At 38.9% G+C, this 13,118-nt stretch overlaps 1 protein-coding gene across 8 annotated transcripts in view; it reads left to right on the top strand.

Moving 5' to 3' along the window:
* The window catches only part of MYLK (myosin light chain kinase), a 196,261-nt gene that overhangs the window by 28,316 nt on the left and 154,827 nt on the right, over nucleotides 1-13,118 (top strand). The window lies entirely within an intron of this gene.

The following is a 13,118-nucleotide window of genomic DNA, read 5'->3' as shown; positions in this document are numbered from 1 at the left end:
CTTCTTTTTTTTCCGTAGGTTCAATGATTAGGCTGCATTTCTGTCACTGTAATCCAAAACAGATAAGTACCAGACAATGAACATTGTGCCTTGTCTTGTAACAGTTATGTAACTTTGTAATGTTCTAACCAGAAGAAGCAAAGATTGTCCAAAGGTGAATAGGTGAAGTCAACTGATTCTGGGCAGCTTACAATTATAAAATTATAAAACAGTTAAAACAATTAAAAACATTCAGAAAATAAACAGTGAGTCAAGATGAGCAATCAACTAATAGTAAAGCCAAGTAACGGGGCCCTTAATACAGTCTGAGCCCCAGGCCCAGGTACATAGCCAAATTTTTAAAGCCTTGCAAAAGGCCAGTAGGATTAAGGCCATTCTAATATCCAGGGGGAGAATATTCTACAAGGCAGGAGATATAGCAGAGAAAGCTCATTTTTTAGTTCCTGCCAGACAATACTCAGGATCTGTAGCATGCCCAATCTGGATTGAATTGGATGGGTAGAAACTCTAGGAGAGAGAAGTCCATCTTCACTACAATTCTGTAATTTATAAAAAGTTTCTTTTCTCCTGCCTTTCTTCTAACTACCAACTCAAAAAAGTTCTTTAGATATTTCTTGTTAACTTTGATGCCCACTTCTTTGCTTTACTTTACTTTGGCTGAGTGCCAAAGAATTGAGGCCTTTGAACTATGGTGCTGGAGAAGACTCCTGTGAGTCCCTTGGACTGCAAGGGGATTCAACTGGTCAGTTCTAGAGAAGATCAACCCTGACTGCTCTTTAGAAGGCCAGATCCTGAAGCTGAAACTCAAATACTTTGGCCACCTAATGAAAAGGAAGGACTCACTGGAGAAGAGCCTAATGCTGGGAACAATTGAGGGCAAAAGAAGAAGGGGACGACAGAGAATGAGGTGGCAGTAGGTGTGAGCTTAAATGGACTCTGGGGGATGGTAGAAGACAGGAAGGCCTGGAGGAACGTTGTCCACGGGGTCATGATGAGTCGGACACGACTTCACGACTAACAACAACTACACTACTATTGTCTAAGCATGGGTAAAAGACATCTGTTCCTCTCAGTTCTGTCCTCATTTAAGAAATTCTCCTATGATTGATGTTCTGGTCACTGGAGATGATACTTTCTCTTTTTCATTGTCACTGTATGTCTCATTGTATACCTGGATGAGAAGCTGCTATAAGCCCTCCCATCTAAAGTTCTTAGCTCAGGTGCAAAACATTGTGGCACATCAACAAACTTCATCTTCTCATAGTTTGGAAAGTATGGGTTACAAAACCCAATTCCATGACTGTGTGATACATACACAATATAGCGCAAAAACCTCCCCCCCCCATTTTGGACCATATTTTACAGACTTAATATTGATGTCTCTGTCACTTTAATTTCATCTTGGCAATCTGTATTTCTGAAAGTGAGAACATCTTAACTGGCTAGCTTGGCATACCTCTGAAATGATTATTCACAAATGAAAGCTGAATCTTATAATTGATAACACCCAACAAATTGTATTGGGGCAGCTTTAGTACTGATGTGTGGACTTCATGGAACAACAAGCAGTGCTTAACTTCTTACGGTAGTGATGAGATAAACTTTTGTCAGTCATTTGAGGTAGATGTTGAGAAACAAATACCACAAGAATTACAAGAACTATGTTTTATTGATATAGGCTATATTAATAGACTCTTGGAAGCCTGATAATGTTTCCCCTTCCTCCCTCTTGTACCAAAAAGAGGCAAGGCAAGGGAACATTGACTGTATTTCTCACATCTTCCTTGTCTCTTTTGCTAAGTTCATGTTTCCCTACAGGGTAAAAGTGGTGGGCCCTGCCTTCAGGGCCATCTTTGCAATACTCTATGTCTCTTCATCTTTTGGCAATGCCTTCTTGTTTTTTTCTGGCTGTTTTGGCTGTTCCCCTCCTGACCAGAATCTTGGCAAAGATCAATAAGAGTTGAATTATATGCATTCTCTTGGCAGCTATGGTTTACCTTGTTGCTCTAGTTTTTCCATCTGGTGTACCATTAGTTTCTGAGCTAATCTGACATCTTCATCCATCAGGGACATGTCTTCCGTTCATACCCTAATTTCCCCCATAATTGGAGAATTTGGTTCCCCAATTTCTCGGGGGAATGTGATATAACAAGTTACTTCAGCCTTCTAAATTGCTTCCTATGTAACTAACTTGAAATCCTTTGATGATTCTACCTGGAAACAGCAGGTTAATTCTGTGCAGTGTCAGGTCCATCATATCTGGATTTTCTCTTACATTTGAAACAGTAAGGATTGTCTGTATTGTCAGAGAAGATATGATTTGTATCTATTTCCATCGTTTTTCCTTTGGGTAGAATTTCTCCTGCATTATCCAGATGTAGCCAAAAAACTATTATAAAGACAGTCATTGTAAATGGACACTTGGCTACACTGATGTATTTTTAGAGATTTTCTTTACTGTAATTTATTGAAAAGCCACAGCTATCTGGATTGATTTATAACTCTAACCCATAAGTTGATAAAACTGATGGATTCAGAGAGTACATGAAACCAAAACAAATTGAATTACACTAAGGCTTAGTGTAACATAAACCCAGGCCCTGTGTCACATCATCATGATTGAATGCAGAATTAGACCCAAAGAAAGGTGCTTATTTGTCCCTAACCTTTAATTTGTGCTTTCCAGATGACTGCTAATTTTATAGGGAGTGGTTTTCTTGCTGACTTTAAACATCCAGTGTCAGAAATCAGATATTTTCATTTCAATGTAAAGAACTGATTTCCTTTCCTTTCCTTTCCTTTCCTTTCCTTTCCTTTCCTTTCCTTTCCTTTCCTTTCCTTTCCTTTCCTTTCCTTTCCTTTCCTTTCCTTTCCTTTCCTTTCCCTTTCCCTTTCCCTTTCCCTTTTCCTTTTCCTTTTCCTTTTCCTTTTCCTTTCCTTCCAGAGGAGTCCTTGATGTTTTCTGAGCTTGGTTGTTTTCTTACAGACATTTCACTACCCAAACTAGGTAACATCAGTGCTGGTAAGTGGTGTTTGTTCTCAGTTTATATTTCAGTGGCATTCCCTAACTCTTAAAAAACATTAAATTCTAGAAAATCTGATTGTGATTTTAAATATTAGACGGTAGATAATCAATATTGGAAAAGATAAATTAAGTGTTGTTCAAAACTGCATATCCAATGAGTAAAAATGAACAGAAGAAAACCAAAAATAGATTACAGAAAAATAAACACAAGCATTGCAGCAGAGGTTGAAATGGTATGGATCTGCTCTCTATAAGGGAAAACTAGTTTTTACGAGATCAATACCACGGATGCCATAAGTATTGGGTTCAAATTGACAGAAAAAACAACATCCTTAAATTATGCAGACACATAAAATGAGTGCAATGCACATGGATCAAAACAAAGATAAAATGTGTATCAATTCCAACTAGATAGTTATCTATTTAAATTTTGAAAAAACCCAGACCCTTGAATTCTTCCTCTGGTTCATTTTACCTGGACTCCCTGTTTTTCTGGAATTCCTGCCTTTAACCCGGAGCTACAGGAGCATGACCTTAGCTTTCTGCTTCTCTCTGACCCAGCATCCTGCTTCTCACTTTTCTCTTGTTCCCCAAAGATTTGCCTGTCCTCTCCCAAAAGAACAAAGCCACTCCTCCTGCAGCAGGAGGAGTTGAGGTCAGTCTGCACTTTGCTTATACACGAGAGATCATGGTTGAAAAAATACAGGCTCTGGGTACATCAAAGCCTATGTGACATGAAGGGTTGCGCTCACAATAAAGCCAGGTAAAGTAGTCAATGGTAGTTACCTCCATTAATTAGTTAACATATTAATTTGAATTAGCACCCATATTAGTCTTAAATAGCAGTGGGCCTTTTTGAGAACAAGTTTTGCAATTGTCATGCTGAAAACAGCAGTTATCACAATGGAAATATTTCATATTTAAATTCCAGTTGATAATTTCTTATAAAGGGAGAATATTACACCATGATCTCAGTATGAATAAAACAGGGTTAATGTAAATAGATTATTTTGGACTTTCCCAACCTGGGAGCAATCTAAGACTTTCAACTCCTAAAGTTTCCCAGGTACTGTGGCCATTGCTAAGAGTTCTGGAAATGGAAACCCACATATTTGGAATGTGGTTAGCTTGGAAAGGGAGCTAACGTAGTCTAGCGGGAGACCTTGAGTTCAAATCTCACTTTAACCATGAAAGCCAGCCAGCTGAGAGACTGTGGGCCAGTCATTCATTCTCAGCCCAACTCACCTCACAGGGTTGTTGTTGTTTGGAAAATAGGAGGAGGATGGATGATTGGATATGTTCAACACCTTGAGTCATTGTCAAAACTAACAAAGGCAGAATAGAATAGAATAGAATAGAATAGAATAGAATAGAATAGAATAGAATAGAATAGAATAGAATAGAATTTTTTATTGGCCAAGTGTGATTGGACACACAAGGAATTTGTCTCGGTGCATATGCTCAGTGTACATAAAAGAAAAGATACGTTCATCAAGAATCATAAGGTACAACACTTAATGATAGTCATAGACAAATAAAAAAATAAAGGTAGTCCTCGTCTTACAACAGTTTGTTTAGTGACTGTAGTTAACAGTACTGAAAAAAGTGACTTATAACCATTTTTCACACTTATAACCGTTGCTGCATTCCTATGGACATGTGATTCACATTTGGATGTTTGACAACTGATTCATATTTATGACGGTTGCAGTGTCCCGGGATCATGTGATCTCCTTTTGCAACCTTCTGACAAGCAAAGTCAATGGGGAAGCCAGATTCATTTAACAACCGTTAAATGTGTTACTAACTTAACAACTGCAGTCATTCACTTAACAAATTTGTGGCAAGAAAGGTTGCAAAATGGGGCAAAACTCACTTAACAAATTTATTCTCTCTTAGCAACATAAATTTTGGACTCAATTGCGGCCATCAGTTGAGGACTACCTGTAAAGACTAGTGTATTAATGTGAGATTTTAATTTGTAATGGAGAATTGCTCCTGGCTAAATGCAACATTATGCAAATGAACGTCTCATGCAAAGGAAGTTCATTTCATTTCTTGTCTCCACTTCTCCAAGTATACTTCACAGTGTCCCTGAACTCTCTCAAGCAGATCTGGAGATTTGAAGATGAATTGTAGAGAAGAAGGAAAAAATTATTTGTCAGTGGCGTCTCTCTGTTCCACTGGCAGGACACTGTTGGATTATAAACCCATAAGAAAAATATTTCAACATTATTTATTCTGAACAGCTGCAGAGCTACCATTTTATAATCTCAAGTATTTTAAAATGTGTTCCCAATTACCTTGTGCATATTTAAAGGAATTAAATTGCCATCAAAGGGTTTTGCAGACTCTTTGATCTTACTGTGTCGAAAGATTCCTATCGGAACAAAGATAATTTTTGACTCTGCACATTGTTTCATTGTGAGATATGTTTCCTTTTGTCTGGATTTTGTGTGTGTGTGTGTGTGTTTTTTTTAAAAGAAGGTCAATTACTCTTTTTCATGTAAATGACCTGTGATGTTGCCAGGGGACGTAACATGAGAATTGAGGGCTGAGGGAACAGGACTGTGGTGTGGCCTGTGTGGAGCTTCTGAATACAATTTGTAACTGATGTTTTATAAGTTTTATGGCTCTGGGTTACAAGGGAGAAGACGGCAGGTGGAAGTGTTTTGTTCCACTGAATTTTGCTCAAAATGATGTGTCGGTATCATAAGCAGTACATTCATTCTCCATGGATATGAGCTAAATGTCAAGAAGCTGTTTTTGCTGTAGCCTAAAGCTGCCCACCTTCAAATTATTAATATAATTTCAGCATTATTTTTCAGAAATAATAATATGGAAAAGGTTCAGTGAAGTTGGACCATTTGTAAGTCTTTGATTTAGTATAAGCAACCCAATCCACCAAGCTTCTAAAACAGGAACCCAATTGAGCATCCATCCTGCATGAATTTGAGCTACATTTAGTGTAGCTCTCCGTCTAATCCCAAAATCATGAATTTAAGTTAATTCTAGAAATAGAAATAGAATAACAGAGTTGGAAGGGACCTTGGAGGTCTTCTACTCCAACCCCCTGCTTAGGCAGGAAACCCTATACCATTTTAGACAAATGGTTATCCAATCTCTTCTTAAAAACTTCCAGTGTTGGAGCATTTACAACCTCTGCAGGCAAGTTGTTCCACTGCTTAATTGTTCTAACTCTCAGGAAATTTCTCCTTAGTTCTAAGTTGCTTCTCTCCTTGATTAGTTTCCACCCATTGCTTCTTGTCCTACCCTCAGATGCTTTGACTCCCTCTTCTTTGTGGCTGCCCCTGAGATATTGGAACACTGCTATCATGTCACTCCTTGTCCTTCTTTTCCTCAAACTAGACATACCCAGTTCCAGCAGCTGTTCTTTATATGTTTTAGTCTCCAGTCTTCTAATCATCTTTGTTGCTCTTCTCTGCACTCTTTCTAGAGTCTCAACATCTTTTTTACATCGTGGCGATCAAAACTGGATGCAATATTCCAAGTGTGGCCTTACCAAGGCATTTTAAAGTGGTATTAACACTTCACGTGATCTTGATTCTATTCCTCTGTTTATGCAGCCTAGAACCATGTTGGCTATTTTGGCAGCTGCAGCACACTGCTGGCTCATATTTAACTGATTATCCACTAGGACTCCAAGATCCCTTTCACAGTTACTACTATTGAGCAAGGTAGCACATATACGGTACCTGTGCATTTTGTTTTTCTTCCCTAAATGTAGAGCCTTACTTTTTTCACCATCAAATTTCATTTTGTTAGATAGTTCCCAATGTTCAAGTCTGTCAAGATCCTTCTGTATTTTAAGCTTATCTTCTGGAGTGTTGGCAATTCCTGCTAGCTTGGTGTTGTCCGCAAATTTGATGAGTTTCCCATCTATCCCCTCGTCCAAATCATTGATGAAGATGTTGAAGAGTACTGAGCCTAAAACAGAGCTTTGGGGTACGCCACTGCATATTTCCTTCCATTTAGATCAGTGGGTCTCAACCTTCCTAATGCCGCAACCCTTTAATACAGTTCCTCATGTTGTGGTGACCCCCAACCATAAAATTATTCCTAAAACCATTGAAAATATGTGTTTTCCGATGGTCTTAGGCGACCCCTGTGAAAGGGTTGTTCGACCCCCAAAGGGGTCCCGACCCACAGGTTGAGAACCACTGATTTAGATGCAGTTCCACTGAGGACTACATTGAGGATTAGTTAAGTATCAGGAGAACATGTCATTATAATTTGTAAATTATAGTTTATCTTAACAATACTACATGAACCCAGATATCTTGACTTATTGTCTTATAAATCAGGTTAAAACATAGTATGCTTTGTGAATCCATTTGTTAAGCAATCATTTCTTGAATAAACTACAATAAGCTAGATCAATGCAATAAAATCAACCATAATTTACTAACAACAGTGACAGGGGTAGTAACATAAAATTCTAAGCCGAACTCAAATAAAAAACAAACCTGAAAAAGTGGCAAATCTAAAAGAGGTTCATAAGGAGCTCCAGGAAGGGTAGTGTGCAGTTGTTTTCTTCTCCTCTTGTGAATATTATTGGTCTGAAGCAGTGGTGAAATCCAATTTTTTTTACTACCGGTTCTGTGGGTGTGGCTTGGTGGGTGTGGTATGGCTTGGTGGACATGGCAGGGGAAGGATACTGCAAAAGGGTCGGTCCTCTCGCCCCTTCTGTTCAACATTTATGTGAAACCGCTGGGCGAGATCATCCGTGGCTTTGGGGTGGAGTTCCATCAGTACGCTGACAATACTCAGCTGTACATCTCCACCCCAGGCCATCCCAACGATAGTGATGTCCTGGTGCCTGGAGGCCGTACGGATCTGGATGGGGAGTAACAGGCTTCGACTCAACCCTTCCAAGACCGAGTGGCTGTGGCTTCCGGTGTCCCGATATAGCCAGCTGGTGCCATCGCTGACTATTGGGGGCGAGTCATTGGCCCCCACGGAGAGGGCTCGCAACTTGGGAGTCCTCCTGGACTCACAGCTGTCTTTAGAAGAGCACTTGATGGCTGTGGCCGGGAGGGCGTTTTATCAGGTTTGCCTGATTCGCCAGTTGCGTCCCTTTCTGGATCGGGACTCTTAAATACGGTCACTCATGCCCTCGTCACTTCCCGCCTGGACTACTGCAATGCTCTCTACATGGGGCTCCCCTTGAGGAGCACCCGGAGGCTCCAGCTGGTCCAGATGCGCGGGTGGTTATGGGAGTGACGGGGCGCTCCCATGTGACCCCCCCTCCTGCGCAAGCTGCACTGGCTCCACGTGGTCTTCCGGGTGCACTTCAAGGTTTTGGTTACCACCTTTAGAGCGCTCCATGGCTTAGGACCGGGGTATTTACGAGACCGCCTTCTGCCACCAATAGCCTCCCACCGACCAGTACGCTCCCATAGAGAAGGGCTCCTCAGGGTGCTGTCAGCCAAACAATGTCGACTGGTGGCCCCCAGGGGGAGAGCCTTGTCTGTGGGGGCACCCTGTGGGGGCACCCGCCATCTGGAATGAGCTCCCCCCGGAGATACGGAGGATCCTGGACCTGCGCGCTTTTCGCCGTGCCATCAAAAACATTTCTTTTCCAGCAGGCCGGCCTGGCCTAACCTCTCTTTTAAACTTTTTAAAATTTTAAAATTCTTCAATTTTAAATTTGTCTTAAGAATTTGGGGTGTTTTAAATTTTGTTTTCCGGGCCAATTATTTAATTGTATTTTAATGTTTTTTTAACATTTGTATTATATGTATTTTATCTGGCTGTTCACCGCCCTGAGTCCTTCGGGAGTAGGGCGGTATACAAATTCAATAAATAATAATAATAATTCGAACGTGTCTTGAGATACATTGAATATATTTTGTAATGATAGGAATCTAATCTCTTTCCTGATCTGATTTGTCCATCTTCAAAAACAAGAATTTGTATATGATTGCAGAGTTCCAGCAGCTGCATTTGGTTCCCTCTCAACATTTAAAATGGAACCTGTGGGACATGATAAAAACACAATGCTTTTAATTCAACTTTGTTGATTAAATACGTCTATCTCCAGTATTCCCCAAACCCAGAAGTGAATTTTGTTTCTCCGCTGAACAGGATGATGCAATGGTCGGCTGCTTTTAAATACTAAAAGTCCCGGAGAAGTGAAGGATTCCAAGGAGCAGAAAAATCTGTGAACACGTTGCTTAGTTCCAAGAACTTAATGTATTTTTCCAGTATTCAAAATCGTTACCACTCTACTGAATTTTTTGTAAGTGGATAGCTTGAAGATCATGGGAAGTTAGCCACATTACCAAATATTGGCAAACTATCTGTTCTTTAAAAATGTTCATATCAGCAGTGCCGTTACATTTTGAGCCTGCTTTAAAACTGCTCCTGAAAAAAGATCTCTCTGGTTCACTCTGCAGTATGTTAAAACAAAATGGAAAGGATCAGAATCATTACCAAAATCATCCTTTTCCTGTGATACTTGCTTTCTGAAGCCTGAACAGTCTAGTCAGCCAACTTGCTATATGTCTAATAACTTGGGCCACAGTGTCACCAGTTCAGTTTACTATGGTACAGCATGTCTTTGGATGAAGAAGTTTTCCATAAAGCTTTGGTAATATTCAGATTTCCATATAGTTAAATATTAGTGTGGTTGCAAATCGTTTCAGTGATTTCATAGACATGGTTTATCTTCTGGTACTACAACATAAGCATTGTTCTTCTAGATTGGACCCTGGTCCACTTAGCCCAGCTCTCACAATGGCCAACCAATTGCATAAATTTCCCACTACATGGCCTTCAGAGGCAACCAAAAGAAAAAGATGACACCTTCAAAAGCCAAGCATCCAACAATCAATTGAAATGGGTTGACTCGCATTCTAGCATAAGGGCCTTTTTCTGCAAGGTTAAAAAAAAAAAAAGCAAGAAAAATATTTGTAGATTGTAGATTCCATAATAATGGAATATTATTTGTAGTGGAATGTTTGATTGGAAGAGAACTGCTATACTGTACAATAGGGATATAAGTTGAGGGAAGAGGGTGATATATCTCTCATCTTTTGGCTGCCATAAAGGAGAAGTGCCTGGAGAAGATCCATTTTCACAGTGCTTCTCTAGGACTTTCTATCAATTTCAGGATTTAAGAATTTGTTAACTTCACTGTCATCTAATGGGGAATGGATTTAACCCTAGGCAAAATTGGGTCTATTTAAGACTAGGTCTAATCTGTTTGGGTTTAATTAACTGGGTCAATTATTTTTTTAAAAAAAATTCCTACACTAATATTTTTCCTTGCTGACTCAGTTAAGCATATTATGGGGCAATAGCCATAGATATGGAATGATCTGTTTTAATATAGAGCTCTGAAAATATAATTTGAGAATACTTTGTCTACTTGCTATTTTTCACTTTTAGAACATCCATGGCTTTTACTATTAGAAACAATTGACTTTGTAACATATATCCCAATGGATTCAGTTAACTTAAATTCTTTGGAACCAAGGGTGAATTAGAATGTGGATAAGGGAGACAAGGACAAACAGTTCTTCTGTACATTAATGTCTCTTCGTACTATGGAAAATTCATAGGCAAATGACAGACAACCATAACAAAGCTATTAGGGGATTAGATTTTCTCCAGAAAAAAGAAAGTGTGGATATATGGGGTTTGCTGAAGTGGAAGCACTGTGTACTATAACTGGGAACTAAACTATTTTTATTGAGACCATTTTATTAAAACTAAAATATATTCTTTAAAATCAACATTAAAATATGACACTTTGCTTTTTCAATATACTGTCAGGAATAAATTAAGGCAATTTATACCTTCTAACATATGTATTTTCTGAAGTTAATGCATCATTGACATTTCTGTTTGGACTAGACAGATGCAACATGCTATCTGTTCAAGAGCATTCATTATTCCTGTTTCAGGTTTTCTGTATGCCTAGTATTACATTAAGAGAGGACTTTGCAATTCTTTCTTTATGTCCATAGATATGACAGAGTAGTGTCTTCTCTGCTTTTTAAAGTTAGCCTGAAAGAAAAGCAGCATAGTAGAAAAATGGATGATCCTCCCCCAACTTCTACCTCCCAGTTTAATGACAGAAATAATCTACTGTAAATCTTCCTCATTTTAAAATGTTTTATTTCATCACTGATATCTTTATAAATGAAGATGCCTCTTATAATTAATATTACTTCAGGTTATGAAAGTTTTTCTAATTTGAAGTACAATTTTGGGGGTACTGGGCCTCTTTGGCTAACATGTGGTCAACATGATAGTTTTGTTATAATTTTAAAAAAAGTTTTGTTTAATTATCTGCGCGTAGCTTTAAAATGTTGGGTGCAAAGGCAGAAGTAACTTGATATGTAAGTAGATTTTCTTTGTATGGGAATTTAACAGATGTGCTATTTGGAGCTATTTGGAGGATTTCTTGTTTATCTTATTTGACCATTGTAATAAAAGTAGCTTGTCTAGTGAATGACATGTTCCATCTGAAGTATATCATGCAGAATTCTGCAGGCATTCTTTCTCGATTTTGATCTTTTCTGAATGATTGATTTGGGGCGGGATATTGTAAGTAAACTCTACCAAGGCAGTTCTTTTAGCAGGCCCATTTCAATCTCACAATTCAAAAGACATAATTTGAGAGAAACTAATTAAGAATTAGCTGCTTTTGGACAAACATTCTTTCTATTTCCTTCATGAATTACTATGCACATGTCTTCACTGAAGTTATTTAAATTGATGTCAATAATTGTAGAGAGGGGGGTTTATTTCTCGTATGTCATTCATCTAACTATAATTATTTTAGAGCAAATATTCTGTAGATAATAGCAAAGATAATTTAACATTGGTGTTTAAAACCAGGATCATTGAATAACAATATTAGAAGATCGACTATTTATCTTTTTTTGCACATGGCTCAGCAAGCATTCACTGTCTGTTCATACATTGTTTTTAGGATTATTGAATTTGGGCTGCTGAATTCTGGATGACAAATAGATGGCAGTAAAGAGTACAAATTTTCTGTATTTGACTGCTGCCACCTAGTAGTCATCTGGATTTTCCAGACCAGATCTGGTAGCCCTAATCATCATGCTAAACCCTAAAATAAGGCTTACAAATTGCAATGTGCTAAGTCAGTAAACAAATTACTGGTAATAGCTAACTAAAATGGGTATGATGTGCAGTAAGTATTTAGAAGTAATGAACATTAGAATAGGTAAAAGGCTTAAAGCCTTTTGATTTATCTTGGTGTAAGAGGAAAAGCAGAGCAACAATGCAGGCGTGAGTGTTGATATGTCTTCTCCTGCTCACTGGAAATCAAGCATGAGAAACTTTTAATCGAGATTCTATGGAGATTTTCAGCAGTCTCAGCCAACATTATGGAGATTATTATGATTCATCAATAGTCAATCAGATGTTTAGTCGGGATTTGTCATTTTTATCCACCAATTTCCCATATTATTTTTATTTTTTATTATATTTTTATTATATTTATTTATTTATTTTAAATATTTTTATTTATTATTGTTACTATTGTATTAGTAGATTGAGAATTTCTTGAGCACCGTAAATTCTCCATCCCTGCACTTAGTGCCTTCTGTTCATCCTGTGGCCCTGTGTCTAATTCTTCCATGTTCTTGCACACTTCAAATTTTCTAAATCACAAATACTTTGGAGTTCACATGAATGTAGGTAGTGCACCATTTACTGAATGTTATTCATTAAATACTATAGAGCAGTGATGGCTAACCTTTTTGCCATCACGTGCCAAAAGCTGACGGAGTGAGGGGTGAATGCGTGCGCACATGCCCACACCCATAATTCTATGTGCCCTGCCCCCCCACATGCACGCGTGACCCCCCCACATGCTCCCCCCACTTTTGACATGTGATGGCACAGTGGGCCCAGTAGGCCCGTTTTTTTGCCCTCCCCAGACTACAGAGGCTTTCTAGGAGCCTGGGGAGGGCGGAAACAGCCTTCCCCATCCCCCCCAGAGGCCCTCCGGAGGCCAGAAACAGCCCATTTGCCAACTTCTGGTGGGCCCAGAAGGCCCAAAAATCAGCTGGCCCACACGTGCATGCAT

Source organism: Pantherophis guttatus, chromosome 1 (genome assembly GCF_059756535.1).
Source record: "Pantherophis guttatus breed Tessera chromosome 1, ASM5975653v1, whole genome shotgun sequence".
NCBI classification, from domain to species: Eukaryota; Metazoa; Chordata; class Lepidosauria; order Squamata; family Colubridae; genus Pantherophis; species Pantherophis guttatus.
Note: the sequence above shows the minus strand (reverse complement) of the source record. Positions and strands in the feature narration are given on the sequence as shown.